A 20761-nucleotide genomic window follows, 5' to 3' on the forward strand; every position below is an offset into this window, starting at 1 on the left:
GCTATTTGAATTAGACTGCTATTCAACTGGCCTAGAATTTTTCAACTTGTACAGATCAATGATAGATTTGGTAGGTTTCTCATTTATTTCACTCCTAGGGACACTCTGCTTAGGTATCCAATGCCATACAAATCAGGCTATTCTGTTACTACTTTGACTCTGCTAACCATTTGGCAACCACACTGGTGAAAAGTCCACCTGAAATTATTACTGAGTCATGAACATAGATATTGTATTTGTCTAGGAAGGCCCTAGGATCATTTCACTGTACTAAACTATGTCCACCTGTCCTCACCATCAGGTGTGATGCGGAGTACTTTCGTACAGGTAATAAGGTGGTATGCCACGATGGCAGAGGTAAGAAGGATGGGTGTAGCAGCTGCTCACTGTGGGGTGGGCAATGCTGCCACATACATATGTGTTCTACCTTTTACGTCTGAGACCAGGCATTCAGGTATGAGAGGGGCTGCCTGCATGTGGAGGTAGGCCAGGGCCCTTTACATATGTGTCATGTCATGGTCAGAGACCAATTAGGTTCATCCACCCTTGGCTTTCTGGAAAGTGAGGTTGATTTGAGAATACGCCCCACTTTCTATCTCAGTAACTTCTACACTCACTTTACTGAGAGGAAACCACTCATTCTGCTATGTGAAAACTGGGTCACAAGCTCAAAGGTCCTAAGTTGAACCTGGACAAGCCTTTACCTCTGTACATCATTTGTTCTTTCTGCAACTTTAAGTTCTTGCTCAATCCTTCCCAATTCATTTGTCAACGATGTGTTTTCTTCAGAAAGCCTCTGTAGCTCGGCTCTGCAAGCACAATTGACAATCAGAAGTAAGTTGGGAACCATGTGCCCATGGTTGGTATCAATGCGTAATACTGAATGTGAGACCTTGGGGCATTCCAAAAGCTATTCCCTGCTAGTGAATCCCGGCAGGGATCTAAGAAACAAGAATGACCAGAGCTTAAAGTATATGCACACATTTTCCTCTTTAGTGAGACTGTCACCTGCTATACTCCAAGGTCATCACTGGAAGGAAAAACTGAGGAAGAAACACATATTGATTTATGGAGCGGCCTGATGCACAGTGAATACCTCAGCAGAGAAAGGCAGGTGTCACTATCTACTCCATGACCAAGGCTACCCTGGGCCACATTATTTCCTGACAAACAATTCTTAAAGAATCTCTGCCAAGACAACACAAGTGATTTATGACAGGCAAGTATTTTTACCAACAAAAAAATCCCTAATGAGCTTTGAACCCATACTTTCTGTCCTGAACACATGTCGATATTTATCCCCCCAACTACGTCTTTGTCTGGCATCTTGTTAGATTCCAATTTTCCCAATCTAAGTAATCAAGGTACTATATAACCTTCCCATGCTTATCTTATGCATTATGTTCTAGTATCAAGCACAAGTATGTCTCATCTGACTTCATTTGATCTCATGGGGCACTAAGGGAAAAATAGAGAAAAAGAAGTCATGGGAACTTTAAAAGCAGCAAAGGGTTTAGAGTAGGGCTGTCAAATAAATGGGACATGAAATTTGAAATGGTCACTCTGGCTCTAGTATGGGAAACAGACTGATTCTAGGTGTGTACACTGTGTTAGGTGGAGGTGGAATTCTACTTTTGGCTGCTTGGAGCGCAGATACACTGAAGATTGCTCATCCTATCTGCTGAACAATTAAGAGACTATGTGAAGCCAAGTATGTAACTGCCCTCACAGAAGTAATGGAGAACACACTCAGAGCAGAAGACAATGGAATGACTAGGGGCTCCGAAAACGTAGACAATTGTGTGTGTCAAGAGATTCCACCAAGAGTCAAAAGAGAAGCCAAAGGCTGTGGAATTTCATATTGGACAATGACATACTGGACAAGAGACTCATCTCTAAAATTTACAGAAAATTGAGTATCTCAACAGAAAGAGATAGGCAATCTAATTTTAAAAATGGTCAAAGGATGTGAACAGATCCTTCACCAAAGAAGACATTCAGGGGGGCAAAAATATATGAAGAAATGCTCTTAATCATTAGCCATTAGAGAAATACACATCAAAATGAGATACGACCTCACCCCCCAAATTAACTGGAAGGTTAAAAAAACAACAACAGATAACAACAAATGATGGTGAGGGTGTGGAAAGACTGGCACTTTCATACACTGCCGGAGGAACTGGGAAATGGTGCAGCCACTGTGGCAGGCAGTATGGTGCACCCTGAGAAAGTTGGGAAGAGAAATACCATGACACATCAATCCCTCTACTTGGTATGTGTCTTCGAGAAATAAAAACTATGACACAAATAAATAGATACAGACCCATGTTCATCATAGCATTATTCACAATAGCAAAAAACAGGAACAATCTAAATGCCCTGCAGTGGAAGAATGGATGAACAAACTTGGGTGCAATAAACACACAATGAAATGCTATGCAACGTCGAAGAATAACGATGCACCTGCAAAGCCCTCACAGAGGGATGGACACGGAGGACAGTACGCCGAGTGGAATTAGTCAAAAACAAAAAGGACAGATATCGTATGAGACCACCACTATAAAAAACAGTAAGTTTTCTTATGGAAATAAAAACATTCTTTGATGGTTGCAGAGGATGGAAAGGAGGGGGGGGAGGTGCGGCTAGAACACAGGCAAGTGATAGCCTGGGCGGAGGGGAATGCAACACACAGGAGAAACGATGGAGGCAGGCAGGCGAGTACACCGGTAGTTTGCAAGAGTCAGAAACTACAGACGCAAACACTGTTAGATTCAAAGTCCTACAACAGTGGGGGATTGGGGAATCTACAAGTGAGTACTTGGACATACACACAGGCTGAACAGATAGGAGACTTTTACAAACATATATATATATATGTTTAAAAGAGAGTATTTGTATATTTTCTTTTACTGCAAATATATCCATGAATGTGGTGGGGCGAACAGAGGACAAAATTATGACAACTTCTTAAATATAAGCAGATACTCTGAAGGAATAAGGTACTGGGCTTTGGGGGAGTGGTATCACAATAGTTGGAGGGGACAAAATGATCCATTAGCATATCATAGTTCACAAAGACAGTGCTCTACATTCTAATCTGGTAAGTAGCAGCGGTCTTAAAGGTCTCTGAGCAGCCGTCTAGGGTGCAAGGACTGATCTCTCCCTGTCCAGAGCAGAGCAGCGGGGTGGCAGTTAAACAGACACAGGGAAAACACTTAGTCGAAGGGACAGTGAGAACACCGGTCTCCACAATCCTGGGCCCAGAAGAACGGGGTGATACCTGGCGCCACCACCACCAGCTCTGCATAAAATCACACTAGAGAGTCCTGGAAAGAGAAGAAGAACCTGTCAATCAAAATCCTAAAAGAAACCAGGCTTACTGGTCAGACAGCGTCTGGTAGGGCCCCTAAGACCGTGCTCCCTTGGGTCTGGACTTCAACTCACTACTGTGTTAGAAAAGTCAACCGTTAAAATGAGATGGGGAGCATTCACCCAAAGACAGAAGGCTAGGAAAGGAGGAGAAAAGGACATAGAAAACAGGGAAGTCGTGGACTAAGGGAGGGCATATTAAGGGGAAAGGGAGGGCATATTAAGGGGACTGGAATGAATGAATGGCATCAAAATATGTATGAATTGCAGAGTGTTAAAGTATGGTATGATCTGCTCTGTAAACCTTAATTCACAATAAAAACTTCATTAAAAAAAGAGTTGTAGTTGAGTTTTGCACAAGACACATTGTTTCTTATGTCAATAAAAAGGTAAACATTATTATATCTTAAAATCTAAAAAATTCCATTCCATACAAACATATTGCATTGACCCAGAACTTTCATAGCAGTAGAAAAATGCAGGCAAGAGAATGAAAAATAAAGTGCAAATGAAATAACTATAGCTCTAAGCAACAATATGGAAGAATCTCACAAACAACATATGGTAAGAAAGGACGGATGGTATGCTTCTTTTATATAAAGTGCAAAAACAGGCAAAATTAAGGAGTTAGAAGTCAGGATACTGGCTATGTGTGGGGAATCCAGGAGGGTTCTATTTCTTGTTTTGGGTGCTGGTAAAACGATCTGATCAATTTCTTATAAAATCATAGCAGTACACTTTTTTATTGCATATAACATTAGAATATTTTTAAAAATACACACCTAAATACACCAAAGATATGTGATCATGCATGTATCAGAGATAAAAAACATCCAGATCACTACTGTGGTTGGCAGATTAATGACCTCCTAAAGACTGTTCTGGGAAGCCATGGTGGTGCAGTTGGTATTGTATTCATCTGCATTTCACTCTAGGTTGCTAACTGGAAAGCCAGCAGCTAAAAGACCCACCCACTCACTGCTCTAAAGGAGAACGATGGGGCTTTCTGCTTCTATCAAGATTTATAGCCTCACAAACCCTAGGGATCAGTTTTACTCTGCCCTTTGGGGTGGATATGAGTCAGAATTAACTCGATGGCAGTTGGTAAAACATTATTCATGTTCTAATTCCCAATTGTGAATATTATGTTACATGGCTAAGGGGAATTACAGTTGAAGATGAAATTAAGTCTGCTGATCAGCTGACTGTGAGATAATGAGATTATTCTGGACTATTCTAGTGGGCCTATTGTACAGACTAGGGTCCTTTTAAATGAAAGAGGCAGAAGAGGCACAGCCTTAGATTCAGCCAGCCATTGGACGCTTTGAAAAGTGGAAGAGGCCACGAGTCAAGAAATGTGAGTGGCTTCTAGAAGGTGGAAAAAGTAAGTACATGGGTTCTCCTTAGAACCCCTTGGAAGGGGCACAACCCTGATGACACCTCGATTAGAGTACAATTTAGCTCTCAGTTCTAGCTAACATGCAACTAAGCTGTCAAGAAATTAGCTAAATTTTAACCTATTTCTGACCTGTAGCGTCTAGAACTGTAAGATATTAAATCTGTGTTGTTTTAAGCCACTCAGGGACATGGGTCCATCTATGGAAAATATTGGGAAAGGCCTTCCTAGATCCCAGGCTTTTGAGATAGAGCATTTGCCAGCCAAAGTCCTCAAGCGAGAAGGCCAGTTCCACCTGTGGCCTTTCAAGCAGCCTGCCCAGCTGGTGGAATTAAGAACTCCCTCTCAGCTCAGCTTTCTCTAGAAGGCATTGGCTTCTGCGGCCAACATCCGAGTGTCCCAGTCAGTTCTTGGGGCTCTCACAGAATTCACGAAGCAGTAGATCTGCGCCAAGGACACTTTCAATAAATACACACAGTGGGACTAAAGGAAGGTGCTTGGAGCTGGCAGGCAGAGACCTTCAGAGACCCCAAAGGAATGAAATGGGGTTCAGGGCAGTCTTTCGTGGGCCCCGTGAGACAAGCACAGATTTCCTGCCGATAGAGATAGTGAAAACCTGAGTCTAAGCCACAGCAGTCCTCTTGGTGAAGTTCTGGGGGTTTCTGTATGGAAAATTTCTCTTTTCGCATTCACACAGCACCTAGCAACACCACGGCCCGAGTACAGGCCAGACTGGGCTTGTAAGCTTGGGCACACCTGGGCTACATGGTATTCTCCTGGTGCCGAGTCTACCAGCCTGCTAGGAGGAAAGGGGGTTATGCAATCAAGTCATCAGGGACTGAGATGACTCAGTTCCACTTGTTTAAGAATGGATAGAGGGCAAACCTGTTATTCTCTCTCGAGTCTGCTTCTTTCTCCCTAGCCAGAAGCTTATCTTCCAGCTGTAGGAGCCTGGTTTTCATGTCATTCTTTTCTCTCTCCAGCACAGTTTCTACCTTCTGTTATCGGTACAGCATCTTCTAATTTCTGCTGTCCTGTCCTAGTGGTCCCTACCCCATGCTCACCTTCCAAGACACAGAGGCTCCTAGAGGGGCAGCTTGTGTCCAGCCATGTCCAGTAAGGGCTGCTCTGTGGCTTTGGACTCCTGCTGCTCAGATGATCTTTGCTTCTGACCAGCAAGGCTGCTAGCCAAAGGTACGGGTTTCTCCAGGAACATGGGCCTTGCCCCTCTAGGGGATAGCATAGATCACCCATGTCTCTAAAGGAGCAGGAGCCACCTCTATATCATTCACCAAGATGGGATGGCCCTGATAGTGAGCTATGCAGAGGGTCCTCTGGGCTGTGGGGCTGCTCTCGGGACCGGGCTCTGGACAGGATCTGCAGTGAGATGCCTCCCTGGCATACGCAGGAACTCAGCCTCTCCACGCTCTGACCCTGCTGGTCCCGTCTCCTTTCTGACTTCTGTGGACCTCAGCAGGCCTGGAGGCAGTTGCCTTTCCCTCCTTCAAGAAGGCTTTCAGCCCCTCTGCCTCCAGGGAAAGCCCTTTTAATTGCTTCCTATATGTGGTTCTAACTTTTCAAGTGCAAACACTTTGCAAATTTTAGCTTGCTCTTTACTCATCAGCCCTCCCTGCCACCCTCCAACCTCCACCCCCCACCCAACTTGCATTGCTGCTTCTTGCACTGGGCTAGCATCTCCTTCTGCCTCTCTTCTCTATCCCTTGTCCAAGTCCAGCTGGGCTCCCATGTCTGTCACTAGCTGCAGTTGCCTCTGAAGCATCTTTTTCTTTTTACATTCCCATTGCTGTAACAAGTGCGCTGCTTCCATCCACAGGAGTTTCTGGCTCAGTTCAGCCTTTGCCCCCTTTCTACAGAAACTTTCACACGGACCTGGCTCAGAAACACGAATGTCACATGTATCACAGGGTTAGAAAGGCCTGCCCGAGCGCACGTTCTAAGTGCACAACTCCTCGCTACTCGTGCCAGCTGCGCTCAGAGAGTGCATGCACAGGATCTAGTTGATAATGCAGCAGGCACGACTTGTCAAATGGGACTAAATTTACATTTAGACGGATTAAAATGGAATAAAATCAAAGCTCAGATTCTTGGTCACATCAGTCACTTTCAGTGACCCCATGTGGCCAGTGGCTCCTGTAATGGGCAGGCAAACACAAGATATGTCTATCACTACAGAAAGCTGTATTGGGCAGTACTGGCCTAAAGTTTAGTGAAAAAAAGTACCTTTAGTCGAAATTACTCTAAAAAGTATTTTAAACATCTAGGAAAGAGGCCTTTAGAAGCCCCAGGAAAATAACACTGAGGTGGAGTGAGGCCCAGCTGAGAGCAGTCAGCCTGGGAGAACAAGAGTAACTCAGCTCATCAGAGTCATGCAATATGGCTCGACTCACAATCATGACATGGGGTGGGAATGGGGGTGGGAGCAGCCTTCCAGCCAGTTAAGGAAACTCCTGGGACCAGACATGTCCCTTTGCTGCTTCTTAGAGCCTGAGAGGGCTTGGGAATAGTGGCAATGGTCTATAAGGTGTTCTGGACAGTAGCCCGCCCTTTACCAGACAGTTCACAGGTTCAGATACTATGAAGCAAAATTCTCAGGAGGAAGCTCTGGATCATCCTAGCGGACAGTATGTGTTATTGCAACGCCCAGGTCTGAGGCCACTGTGTGGTCATCTTTTGGGGAACAGAAAGGCAGGGTACAGAAGAGGGTACAATTCAGTAGTCCAGGATTTTCTTTACCGCCCATACTCAAGCTGCCTCAATTTCCTTGCACCATGACAGAAAGGCAGACTGGCTCTGGGATCATCAACCTCCCCAGGTCACAGGACACGGGAGATGGCTTGGTCCACTGTGGTCATCGTAGTGCCACTTCTAACCCGAGCCATGTTCCCAGCTAAGAATGCTTCCCAAGGAGGCTTTGCAGGTCTGGTCAGCAGGGCTCTAGCCCGCTTGGTGTCCAAGTTGGCGAGGGCCAAGATTCTCTGTGGGAGAGTGAGGTCATGATAAATAGGCATGGGCTGGCAGCAACCAGTTATCATTCCACTAAGTGAAACCTACTTGATACGCTCAGTTTTCCAAAGAAATCTTTCATTGCTTTTCTTTGTGATGACACAGCAACTCGCTGCCATGAAACCGATTCTAACTCCTATGCTCTGCAGGATGGAGCAAACTGCTGCCGAGGCTCTCAGATGGTCCCTCTTCTTGGAGGAGCAAGTCTGTTTTTCTCTCACAAAGCAGTTGGGAGGTTGGAATCACCAATCTTGTAGTTAGCAGCCTGATGCTAACCCAAAGCCCCAGCAGGGCTCCTTTCGCTTAGGACAGCTTTGAAAAGCTACCTTCGCAGATAACTGGCCTCCCTATTGCAAAGGAGCTTTTAGCCTTTTTCTCCATTTGCCCACATGCTACCGCATGCACTGGAAAATTAGAACATGACATTAAATAAGGAAGATGCTTTGCTACTTTGTTCCTTTGCTACAGAGAAGTCTGAGGCAGAAAGTAAATATGAATGTGTTAAAAGTAGTCTACAAACTAAATTACTTCATAACTTAAGTTTTAATATATATATATTTCTAATTTAAGTTAAAACAACTCATACAAAGCCCTATTTTTTCCTACCTTTCTCTCTGTGGCCAGAGAAAAACTACCCACTTAGCATGCACTGCAGTTGAGTCATTTCCTGAATTAAATATCTAATGTGGGTTTTTGGGAAGAACTTCAGACTGAAGGAGGACCCAGAAGAAAACAGGGCAGCAGACCTGATTTGTGGTAGTCCGTGCTGGTGTCTCAGGCGTTGCTTCTCGTCTGGCCACTGAGCTAAGGTGGCCAACTCCTTGGGGCAATGTGGGCCCCCACTCCTTATCTCCCACAGCTGCCCCTGCAGGCTGCAAAGGGCATCCTGAGACTGTGCATGGAGCGCCTCCAGGTCTGCTCTCTGGCTCTCTAGCATGCTGACTTCACTTTTGAACATAAGCTCCATTTCCCTTTTCTCCTTCTCAAAGTTTTTCTTCATTAGTTCAATTTCCTGCTTGTAGTTTACCTGGAAAGAGAAACATTAGCCCCTGACAATATGACATGGAAACAGCAAGGTTGTCGGGCATGCCAAGGAGCTGAGGCCTGCAGAAGTCAGGGATGAAAAGGCAGCGGTGACATCCCCAAGACTCAGTGCTCAAGATGTAGGCACAGCCTTGTCTGGACCAGTTGGATAACCTCCCGTGGGAGAAGATATTGTCTGGCCGTTGGCTGGCAAGCTCCGTTTAGGTAAGTAACTTGCACCCAGGAGCTCAGAGGTCCCGGTGGAAACAGGGTGGCTGGCTCTCTGAGTCCTGAAAGTAGAAAGAACGCGGCACATGGCAACTGTGTGCGGACATTCTCTTAGTCACCATCTAAGGAGAGGCAGGAGCTAACTTCATCTGAGAAGACCTTGTCAGCCAGGGTAATCCTGGCTGAGAAACTATGCAGCATCCCACGAGAGGCAAAGCCAAGGATAAGTTATGCTAAGAATGAGGTAGGTGGTGTGAATTCCCGCACAGCAGTTGGCAGGGCTGCACTCAGCATGCCAGCCCCCAGCGACTTTGGGCCAGGCACTGACAGTCATTTCTGCTTGTATTTCCCTCAAACTGTCTTCTTAGTGCCCGCTCACCAACCAGAGAAATCCAAGGCAGCTGCCTGGAGAAGGGTCAGCACTAAGCACGGCTCTCTGTGCACAAAAGGAAGCCCCAGGCTCCCCCTCGGGCACCCCTCACACCTACCTTCGTCTCCAGCTGGCTCTTGACGTCTTGGTAATGTTCTTTCACCTGCTCCATCATGAGTTCCGTTTCGAGGCTCACTGGAGTAGGAGCTGTAACGCATGTGAAAAAGCCTGCGAAGAAGAGGAAATCTCAGCTTAGCTCAGTGAGGACATTACAGGTTTCTTACAGCTTTCCTATTCCCAAGGGACAACAAAGCACAGATTCTACATGTGCTTTTTCAAGGGAAAGGCAGTGATGGTGGAGTCCTGCCGCACTGGCGTACAACAGCACGCATCACTGGTGATCTGCTATGTTGTATCCATGTAGAATAAAGGATCTCAAACTTATTTGGTCAGCTGTCCAATTTTCAGAAAAATAGTTACCCAGCAACCCTCTGGCAATTAACTTTTATACAATAGCCCATCCCTAATCCAGGATAGGGTGTAGGTTATTTGCTTTGGCAGCTCCCACGGATTATTCCAGTGCCCCCCAGGGGGCAGCATTGCCCACGTTAGGAAACACTCATTTAGAACCATTTCACACTTTCACCAGAACAGATTGCTCAGGAGGCTCCTGCAGCCCATCACACCCTTCAAGTTCCTACAAAGTGGCAGTGATATCGTGTGAAGGGACTTCAAAAAACCTCCAGAACACGGAAGAAAAAGATAATGGAATTGTCCATGAATGTAAGGCCCCCTTGTACTTCACTTCAAGTTTATTCCCTGGTGATGCCAGGATCATAGAGGAGGTGGGGAGATGGAAGAAGTGGGGTGACCTGGTGACACATGCCTCTGGGCAGTGTGATGCCTGGGAATGAGCCTCACTGTGTGTGAAGGTGGCCAGACACACCTCATGGCCTGTTTATTAGCTAAAGACTTCAAATTGGCCTCCTCCTCCTCCACATTATTATATCACACAAATAATGCTGGGTTTCAGGATATGTAGGAGCTCTGGTGGCATGGTGTTTATGCATTGGACTGTGATCTGAAATGTCAGCAGTTTGAAACCACCATCAAGAGTTACAGTCTCAGAAACCCACAGGGGCAGGTCTCCCATGTCCTATAGGGTCATTATGAGTTGGCATCAACTTGATGGCAGTAAGTCTGTGTGTTGCTCGATAAACTGGTCAGATGATTGCTGAAGCCAAAATGGGTGCATAAGCAAATGTGGTTGAAAAAAGCTGATGGTGCCTGGTTATTAATAGCATATGGGGTCTTAGATGCTTTGCAGTTAAATAAGTGCCCAACTAGCAGGTAAGAAACAGCCCACAAGGAAGCACACCAGCCTGTGTGATCATGAGGTGTTGAGGAGAAATGGTATCAGAAGTTCAAAAGATAAGCAACCAAATTGATGTGAAGGGGCATGGATGTAGTAGAGACCCAGAAATCACAGCCCCTCTGGTAATTGGACAGTCACGCTCAGAAGGGACACAGGAAGGGATGATAAATCCAGGGTGTGGTATAGCACTGATGAACTACATAATTATCCTCTAGTTCCTTAATATTCCCTTCCCTTATGATTATGGTTTTTATTTGTTTTGCCTCTTTAATCATATCAGATTTGATGTAGGTTCATCGTATATTTAATATCATTTGATACATGAAAGCTAAGATAGATAACCCTTCAGAAACAATAAATGGAGTAACGGTTCCCTGAGGGTACGGGAAGGGGGGAGGAGATAACAGGGAGCTGAGAGCACTGATGACTGAATAACCCCACTCAATGGGATTGAACCACAGAATTGTATGTGAATGGATATATTGGATGGGCAAGATATGGAAAAAAATAAAGTAAGGTTTCCTGGGGCGGGGTATGGTGGGCAAAGGAGGGAATAAATGGGGAGCAGATATCAAGGAGTTCAAGAAAAAGAAAATGTTTTGAAACGGATTGTGGTAGCAACTGTACAACACTGTTTGATGTGATTTAACTATGGAATGTTATACTTGTAAGATCTCCCAACAAAATGATTTTAAAATACAATAATAATAATAATAATAATAATAATTAATAAATAAAGCAGTCAGGCACATTCCATACGTGTGGAATGAGGAATGGTGCTTGAGAGCACTGCAAGGACTCGCTTTCTGACTCCACTCCGCACACCAGGCACACAAGGCACATCTTTGAACTACGTGTGTTGCTAGGGCTTGGAAGAGAGCTGGTCTGAGACTCAGAATTGCATTTATGCCATGACTCAGTCTTCATTTTGCAGTGTCAAGGATGGGACGTGGCAAAGTCATCCTCTACTCTCATTGTCACCCTGAAAATGGGGACAAACTTTGACATAAGGGACAAGACAAAAACCTGAATGAGAACCTCTGGAAAGAATTACTTTGCCTTGGAAACTGAGAACTGTCAACTTGCGCAGTCACCTGGGCTGACAGGAGGTCCGTGAGGCTGGACAGTCCACATCACTAGGCTTACTGCAACCCAGCTTCTTACTATTCTCTCAGCAGCAGACAAACATCGGAAGGGTCAACTGAGCCTTGGTGCTGCTTCTAAAATGGTTTCCATCAGAGGGATGGGAGGACAGTACATAAAAAGGCCACATTGTGAAACTGCTAGGTTTCATTAGCGATGGCATGAAGCCTAGGTCTGTGATCTGGTGCCGCAGTCCCCAGTCTCGAGCAGACCCAAGACTTCAGGGCCTTGTCTCCCAGGTTTTGGGTCAGTGGTTCGTGCTGAGGGCCATAAATTCTGTGTAGTTGAGGGGACACAGTGTCCATTTCCCTGGGGATGGCTGACCTGTCTGTTGTGTGGAAGAATACGTAGGATGCCTTAAATGGATGTCACAGCACCCTTGGCATCTCTGGATGTGGTGCAGCTGGCTGTGTCAGGCTCTATCCCACATTTCCCAAATGAGTGTAATGGCCTTTGGCTGTTGACTCACAGGATTTCAAGACACCAATCTGCCATTTGCAGGTGAGCAGGTTATGTTGGGGTCCAAAGACGCTGTACCCACATTCAGAGAAAACTTAAGGTTCCCAGGTTGGCTCTTTTAGCTATAATTCATTTACATTTTATTAAATAAATAGCTTTAGAGCACTACAAAACTGGGAGGGAGGAGGATGCAAAATGCTCGACTGCCAAAGATCCACAGGTCAGTGTCCACAGATCTCCCTGGGGTGAGGGAGTGGCCTGTCAGTGTCCACAGATCTCCCTGGGGTGAGGGAGTGGCCTGTCAGTGTCCACAGATCTCCCTGGGGTGAGGGAGTGGCCAAAACTTAGCACACAAAACCACTGTGTATCAGAGCTTTGGCAGCAGGGCTGAGAGACTTGCCACGGTGTCTGCTGATGCACAGTTGGGGGCACTGATCCAAGAACCAACCCCTGGCTATACAGGACTATGACAAAACTCTAGGGCAGCTGTGTTACCTCCTTGTTCTTGTCTTTTGAAGGAGCTGAGATTAATCAAACACAGTCTACACTGTAGGTGGAATTTGTCATAAACCTCAGCACTAAGAGGATCCTGAAGCCAGAGATATCTACTTTTAAGCAGATATGCACGCCTATGCACACAGGTCCCAACTGCTTCCAGTGCTTGACCTGTGTCCTGCGCAGGCGCCGCTGGCACAGGTCTATTCTGACGAATTCTGACACTCAAGGGGACAAATCTCAAGCTCTCTCTGAACATCAGGGAGTCATTAATATGTTTTAGATATAATTTATCTCTTTTATTAAAAGAGTTTTCACATCAACCAGCTTACAGCTCAGAGGACAATCTGTATAGAGACTGGTCTGTGACCTGGGCAAAGGAAATATAGCTCCTTTATTTACTGTCACATACCCTTACTGTCTCTGTCTCTAGCCTATGCTGAAACCTCACCACCAAGTCCCTTCATCTTAATCACAACTCTGGAGGTGGCTTTGGAACATCTACGAGTGATGGACATGCCTCTCATGAGGTCATTGTGAGATCACATAACTGCTGCCATTTCATTACAGTTGATAAAGCCCCCATCCCCTTCCATAAATTCCCAGCTACAAGGAACTCAGCCGGGTGGTGCCAGTGTGTCTGGGGCAGGTGTTTGTGTCTCAATATACCCTATGATGCTTGGAAGTGGCCCATGACACAAACTACGGGTAGGTCTGAGAGATAGCCCAGTTTGCTGGAACAAGGACTCCACCCTTTCCCCAAGAAGATCCTCTACCTTCGGAGCAATCTGCTGGGGGCAGGCATCCATCTGGCCGGAAACTAGATGGGCTACTCTGTGTCTTGTGCATCCATGTCTGTAGGCCTTCCAGCGCAGCCTGCAACTCATCATTGCAGTCCTGCAGGTCCTATAAGCAGAGTAGAGATGGCCCTGCAATCCCCATGCTACACAGCAAGGCCCAAGGAGCAATGCAGAACCGCAGGGTCTGCAGGATGCCCAGTGGAAAGGAAATTCAATTCCTGACAGCAAACATGTAACATTCAAACTATGTTTCCAACTATGCAGTGAGTTAAACATGACCAGGGATAATTCAGCTTTCTTAAATCCTACATCGCCTTCTATCACTAGAATCATAGCAGGGGCTAAATTTTTTTTTTAAAGTGAAGTGAATGTAGAGGAGAAATGCAGATCACCAACATCTGACTCAACAGGAATGTGTGCAAGTCCACCACAGTGATGGGGTATGGGCAAGAAAAGCAACTCACTGGTGTCCTTTCTCCAGAGGGTTCTGCAGCTTTGACTGTCAAGGCGTTGCCATCATCTTAAAACAAAATGCCACCCAGCAGAGCAGAAAGGCCACATGGATGGCTGAGGCCCAATGAGGCACATAGAGTGGGGGCTGCAGGACAGACAGGCAATGCTGGGAGGCTGCCCTGAATCTGCACCTGGCTGCAGTGGTCTGTCTGCACAGGAGTTGAGGAAATGCACTGTAAAAAGCACACTTGGTTGCCAGGGTTTAGAGGCGAATCTCCCAAGACACAGCTCTCACTTGTAGATTTAAGGGTAAGAAGGCAAGAAGCGCCTGTCTGTGGGACTATCGTGGTGTGAAGTCTCTTGGCATGGCTCTTCTGTCTAGGTCTTTGTGATTCCCATTGATGATTAGGTGGGACTTTGCAAATAGGGCATGTCTAACACGAAACAGAGTGGACTGGTTCATTTTCGTTGCCACTTCCCTGGCCATAGGGATGTGTTATCTTAGAACAGGAACAGAGAGGAATCCCATGAACTTAAGGGATAAAGATCTACCAGTGGAGAACAAATGAGATCTCTGTCTAAAGACAAGAGGAACCAGAGCCTGTGAAACAGAAATTACTGGACAGACTGAAAGAACAAGGCAAAGTCAGAGGCTGAGGCAAGGAGACACGAGACAGAATTGAAGAGCAACACAGAGACTAAGGACTAGAGAAAGACTTGATTGAGGCGAGATGATACTGTAGACCAATGACTGTATCCTTAGTGTTTTCTGATCTTGGCTTGTAGTAACCCATTAAGTTCTCTAAAAAGCTCCCTTAATTGTGAGTATTGCCTGTGAGCTCTGTGCGACCAGTGCAATGGATTATAGAACACAGCACAAAAGTAGAATGCTGTGGAAGAAACAGTTACTATCAGAAAAAGGTAAAGAATGATGGAGGGTGGAGGCATGCCTGATCTCTATTTTGTGGCAATCGGCCTTGATTGATGGAGTTACGTAAGATTCTTCTCCTTGATGTAGCCAGAGGTCAGCTATGCACTCCATGCGGTTTACTCAGGGACCCTAGATCCCTTCGTGAAGGAATGTGAGGTGTGTGGTCACTTTCCCTTTTGTGCACCTGGGGATGGGGGACTTGGGACTCTTCAGACCTAATGAATACGGCAGCAGTGCTCCCAGGGACTATAGGAGTATGATTCTACCTGGTTTCTCCTTTAGGAAACGTACTCTGGAGGGACACTAGACATTGAACTGTGAAGAAGCCCAAACTGGCCCATCAGGCAGCCACATGGTAAGCGAGCTTTCAGACATTTCTGGTCTAGCCAGTAAGGTGTGTAGCTGAGGCCCCGGCATCATAGGGCAGAGAAGAAACATGTTTGTTATGCTATGTCTGAGTTCCTTCCCACAAAATATAAAATCTATGAGCATATTTAATTGCTATTTTAGGCCATTAAGTGTTGGCAATAATTTCTTATGGAGCCATAGTAACTGGAATAACATGTGTGAGTGAGCCACAAATAGCTCATGGAAATCGGATTAAAAGGTAAAGGAATTTTCCATGAATTTTTGAAGCCATTTTTCTGTAATTTACAAAGGTAAATTACAGTCTCTTGAGGGGAAAAGTATATTAATTTTAAGTGGGAGAGAAAAAAAAGTTCTCACAAAAATCTGTTAAGAAATGGATGGTAGAGACTTCCAGGAAGATGGCGACTGAGTAACACATAGCAGAGGAACTCCACAGAAATCTGTGCAGGAGAGTCACTAAGAGGGAAATTCCACACCGCCGGATCGCAGAAGGAGCATCAGAAAGATAAGTAGGCAGAGATCCAATAGGTTTTAAGGAGCTGGGTCTTTTGGCTTACCACAATGGAGGCCAGCTAGGGTTTGACCTTAGCCTAAGGTGACCAGACGTACCGCTTTTTAAACATTTTTTCTCGTGTCTATGGTGTTTTTAAAAAGTCCCAATTTTTGGAAAGAATGCACAACAAGTGAGGGTATATACGGTTTTCGGCTGCCATGTGGCAATTTCACCAGGATATGAGTTTTATCAATGGTGTCCCGCTATACCAATGTTAAAATCTGGTCACCTTACCTTGGCCCGGCCACTGTCTTGGCTGGAGCCAGGATCATTTGTAGCCAACACAGGGGCTTTATCTCAACACAGCCACAGTTTGACACCATCTCAGGGCAGGGATTAAACCCCTCCAGCCCCATGGTCAAGGATCAGGTTCATTTATATTGATGCTTCAGTTTCCCTCTCTTCTCTCTATTCCCCCCTATCCCCCTGTCTCAGTGGGCTGTTTTTTTCCTTCTCTTTTTCTCTTCCCCTTTCTCTCACACAGCACTGCCAACATCCTGACCACTACCCTTAGCCTAGGGCATTAATGCCTGCACTCAACCCTGCTGGGCGAGCTCCTCCCTCTGCAGCATAACCGGAAGCTGGGAAAGCCCACCCACACTACAACAGGGGATATCCTGCCCAACTTCTTCCCTGGAAAAGCCCACCTGCCGGTCCTCTGTAGTGCTTAAGACATGGCTGGAGAAATTCGGCACCCCTTCTTTGGGGGAAATCCTGCCTGTGTGCCTTGGGGAGCTCCTATCCATCCTCTGTGGTCCCACGTTACTGAGGGAGCTTCCTCCCGCCTGCTGTAGTGCCTCACAGACTAAGAAAGCTTATCAAACACTCACCAGCTTTCCACGGAGCAGTGGGAACCTCTGCCTAACCTATGCAGTGATCTACCTGATCAGGGAAATTCCGCCCACCATTCACGGTGCTCTATACCAAAGCAGGCAACCAACCAGATTTCTGTGACACTCCTGTTGCAGCGGGCACCTTTGCATGCCACCTGTGGCAACCCAAGCCGTCATGGGCCACACCATCATGGATTCTTGTGAGATCACCCAGTAAAGCACCATCCTCGTGGATCCACAACAACCCAACCAGCATCTCCGGAGAGGCCCATCCAACTTGTTGACTAGGGAAAGAGTGAAGCCACAGGAGGATAAAGTGGTTGGCTAATTCCATAGTGAAATTAGCGGTAGCAGTTCGAAGAAGCTTTCCTACGAGTCTCCCAGAGAGAGCCAGTGCTCTTTGACTCCCTGAAAAATGGCACCTGGCTCCTCTAAAACAAACAGCAATCAGGCCCAATGACCTCAACAAAAAAACATGAGAAACAAACTTCAATGGCAGAGATGTCCTGAGCCGAACGACATGCATAGAAGAAGCAGATATTTATCTGCCACATAAAGAATTTTTCAGAATACTTCTTGCAGTAATACAGGATATGAGAAAAACAATACAGAAAAAAGATGAAATGAAAGAGGAGATTAAGTCCATACACCAAAGGGAAATACAAGAGATCAGGGAAGAGATAACAAAAACTAGTAGCAGACACACAGACCTCGAGAATCGACTGGAGGAGGCAGATAATTGCACCAGTGACCTAGAGGACAGCCAAGGAGACTTTAAATGCGAACAAAAATCTAATAAGATCATTAGTGAAGCTGAAGAGAACCTAAAAGCTAGGTCTGATGCTATGAAGTGGAACAACATTAGAATTATTGGATTACCAGAGGAAGACACCACAAAGAAGTCAACTGCAACAGAGAGGAAATTCTTGGAGGAAAACTTCCCGAGCTTAATGAATGAAAACCTGGCAACCATTCAGGAGGCTGAAAGAACACCAGTCAGATTGAAACCCAAGAAGAAATCAAGGCACATCATACTTACTATCCAACTTTGAGGAAAAGGAGAAAATCATGAGAAGAGCTAGGGAAAAACAAGCAATCACATAGTTTCCCAAATAAGAATATGCTCAGACCTATCATGTTTCCCCAAAACTCAGACATCCCCCCAAAATAAGACCTACTTACAGTTTTGCCTCGGGCTGAAATATAAGGCATCTCCCAAAAATAAGACCTCCCCAAAAATCAGCACCCCCGAAGCTACCGTAACTCTGGACTCTGGATCATAGTGGTGGGCACCACCACGCAGCTCACTATTGGCTGCAGCGCAGTCAGAGCAGACAGGTCGTACGAGGTCTCTTTTAATAAAACAATAAACAATAAACGTGTACCACATTCTTCTCCATGGAAAAATAAGATATCCCCTGAAAATAAGACCTAGTGCATCTTTGGGAGCAAAAATTAATATAAGACACTGTCTTATTTTCGGGGAAACAGGGTATCAGAGAACACTATGAAGAAGAGGAGAGTGTTGTTGAGTAACATTGCAAAAATTGAAGGAAAATAATGCAAACCCAAGAATACTCTACACAGCCAAATTATTGATCAAGATAGATGAAGAAGTAATTGTCTTGTTAGAGAAGGAAAAACTCAAAGAATACATTAGAAGAAACCCAGCCTGGATCCTTGTCGATCCAGTATAGGCAGAAGAACAGCACTCACCAAGCATAAGTAAGAGACTGCCACAGAGAACAACCTCACCCAGAGGGAAACAAAGAGAAAACAGCCCCCAAGATAGCATTGGATTAAGGGTGAAAAGAAGTCAAGAATGAAACACACACACACACACACACACACTACATTAAAAAGAAAGGGAGGTGGGAAAACACCCAACACAAAAGGTGTAAGATGACATCACAGAGTCCACGGATGGAAATAATACCCCTGAATATCTATGAACTAAACTCAGGCATTAAAAGACTGAGGCTAGCAGACTAGTTTAGACTAGTTTAGAAATACAACTAATCAATCTGCTGCCAACAGGAGACACATGTCAAGACTACAAACAAAACTAGGCTGAGAATCAAATGCTGGAGAAAAACATACCAAAGAAACAGCAATTAAAAAAAAAAACCAAGGTTTGCAATCGTAATCTTGGATAAAACTGACCTCAAAGTGCAAAGCATAAAAAGAGATGAGGAACACTATATAATGCTCAAGGGAACAGTAGGCAAAGAACCACTAAGCATTGTAAACATATTCCCCAAATGACAGACCTGCTGAATACGTCAAACAAATGCTTCAAAATATGAAAAAGGAAGTCACAGCCTCAACAAGTATAGTAGGTGACTTCAATACACCACTCTCTGAGAAAGAAATATCACAGGGAAAGAAACTCAACAAGGAGGCCAGAGATCTAAACACTACAATTAGTCAATTTGACCTGATATATATTTACAGAGCTTTTCATGAAAATACAAAATATTTCACATTCTTTTCAAGCCCACATAGCACATATTCGAAGATAGACCACATGCTGGGGCATAAGTCAAATCTGCATAAATTTAAGCACATTGATATCATATAGACTTCTCTCACTGACCACTGTGCCATAAGGCTGGAAATCAGCAAAAGGAAGATGAATAAAACAAGGCAAACAATTGGAGGATGAATAACTCTCTACTGAAAAAGGAGTGTGTACTGGCTCAGATCATAGATGAAATTAGGAAATTTCTAGAAACCAATGAGAATGAGAATAAGACGTACCAAAACTTATGGGACACAGCAAAGGCAGTTATCAGAGGAAGTTTCATAGCAATACATGCACACCTGAGAAAGGAAGAAAGCCATATGATTGATATGCTGGCACAAAATTTACAGCAACTAGGGCTGAGTCAACAGCACAATCGTGCTAATAGCAAAAGAAAAGAAATAATAAAAATCAGGGCTGAGATTTAGGAGAGGGAAAATAAGAAAACTATGGAAAAAATTAATGCTGCTAAAAGTTGGTTCTTTGAAAAGATAAACAGAATCAACATATCGTGGGTAAACCTAACCAAAGAAAGACGGGAACAAATTTCAATAGCAAGAATGAGGGATGAAAGAGGGGACATTACAACAGACTCTAATGAATTCAAAATGATAATTAAAGAGTATTACGAAGGACTGTACTCCAATGAATTCAACAACTTGGAAGACATGGTCAAATTTTGAAAAACAATCCCTCCCTCGAATTTCCCAGAGGAACATCAAGAATGTCAATAGACCCATAGCAATAGAAGAAATAGACAAGGATATCAAGGGATTACCAACCCCAAATTCCCTGGACCAGATGGCTTCACAGGGCAATTCTACCAAGCATTTAGGGAAGAAATGACACCAATCCTACACAAAATCTTCCAGAACCTAGAAAAGTCGGCAACCTCTTGAAGCAAGTATAAATATGATACCCAAACAGGGCAGGAATCCTACAAGAATTGAGAACTACAGACCAATATTCTTAATGAACACAGATGCAAAAATTGTTAACAAAATACTTGCCAATAGAATACAAATGTATATAAAACGAATACCATATATACTTGAATATAAGCCGACCTGAGTATAAGCCTAGGTACCTAGTTATTACCTGGGAAACTAGAAAAACTGATGACTTGAGTATAAGCCTAGGGTGGGAAATGCAGGATGTGAATTAACACAGAGACCAGAGGGGAGAGACGGAGCGCAGCCACGGACACATCCTGACCAGTTCAGCTGCCAGTGTAAGTGAATCACTATGGGTGCTTCTGCAAATTGGAGCCTTCCACGTCATAGGATGGCTCTGATTGGTTAGATGTGAGTAACAAACATTCAAAGCCCTGCAGTATCAGTGGGGCTTTGAATGAACAGCGGAGGAACGACAATCACCTGTGAGATATTACACCTCGTATAAGTTAAACCCCAGTTT

Source organism: Tenrec ecaudatus, chromosome 3, assembly GCF_050624435.1.
Source record: "Tenrec ecaudatus isolate mTenEca1 chromosome 3, mTenEca1.hap1, whole genome shotgun sequence".
NCBI classification, from domain to species: domain Eukaryota; kingdom Metazoa; phylum Chordata; class Mammalia; order Afrosoricida; family Tenrecidae; genus Tenrec; species Tenrec ecaudatus.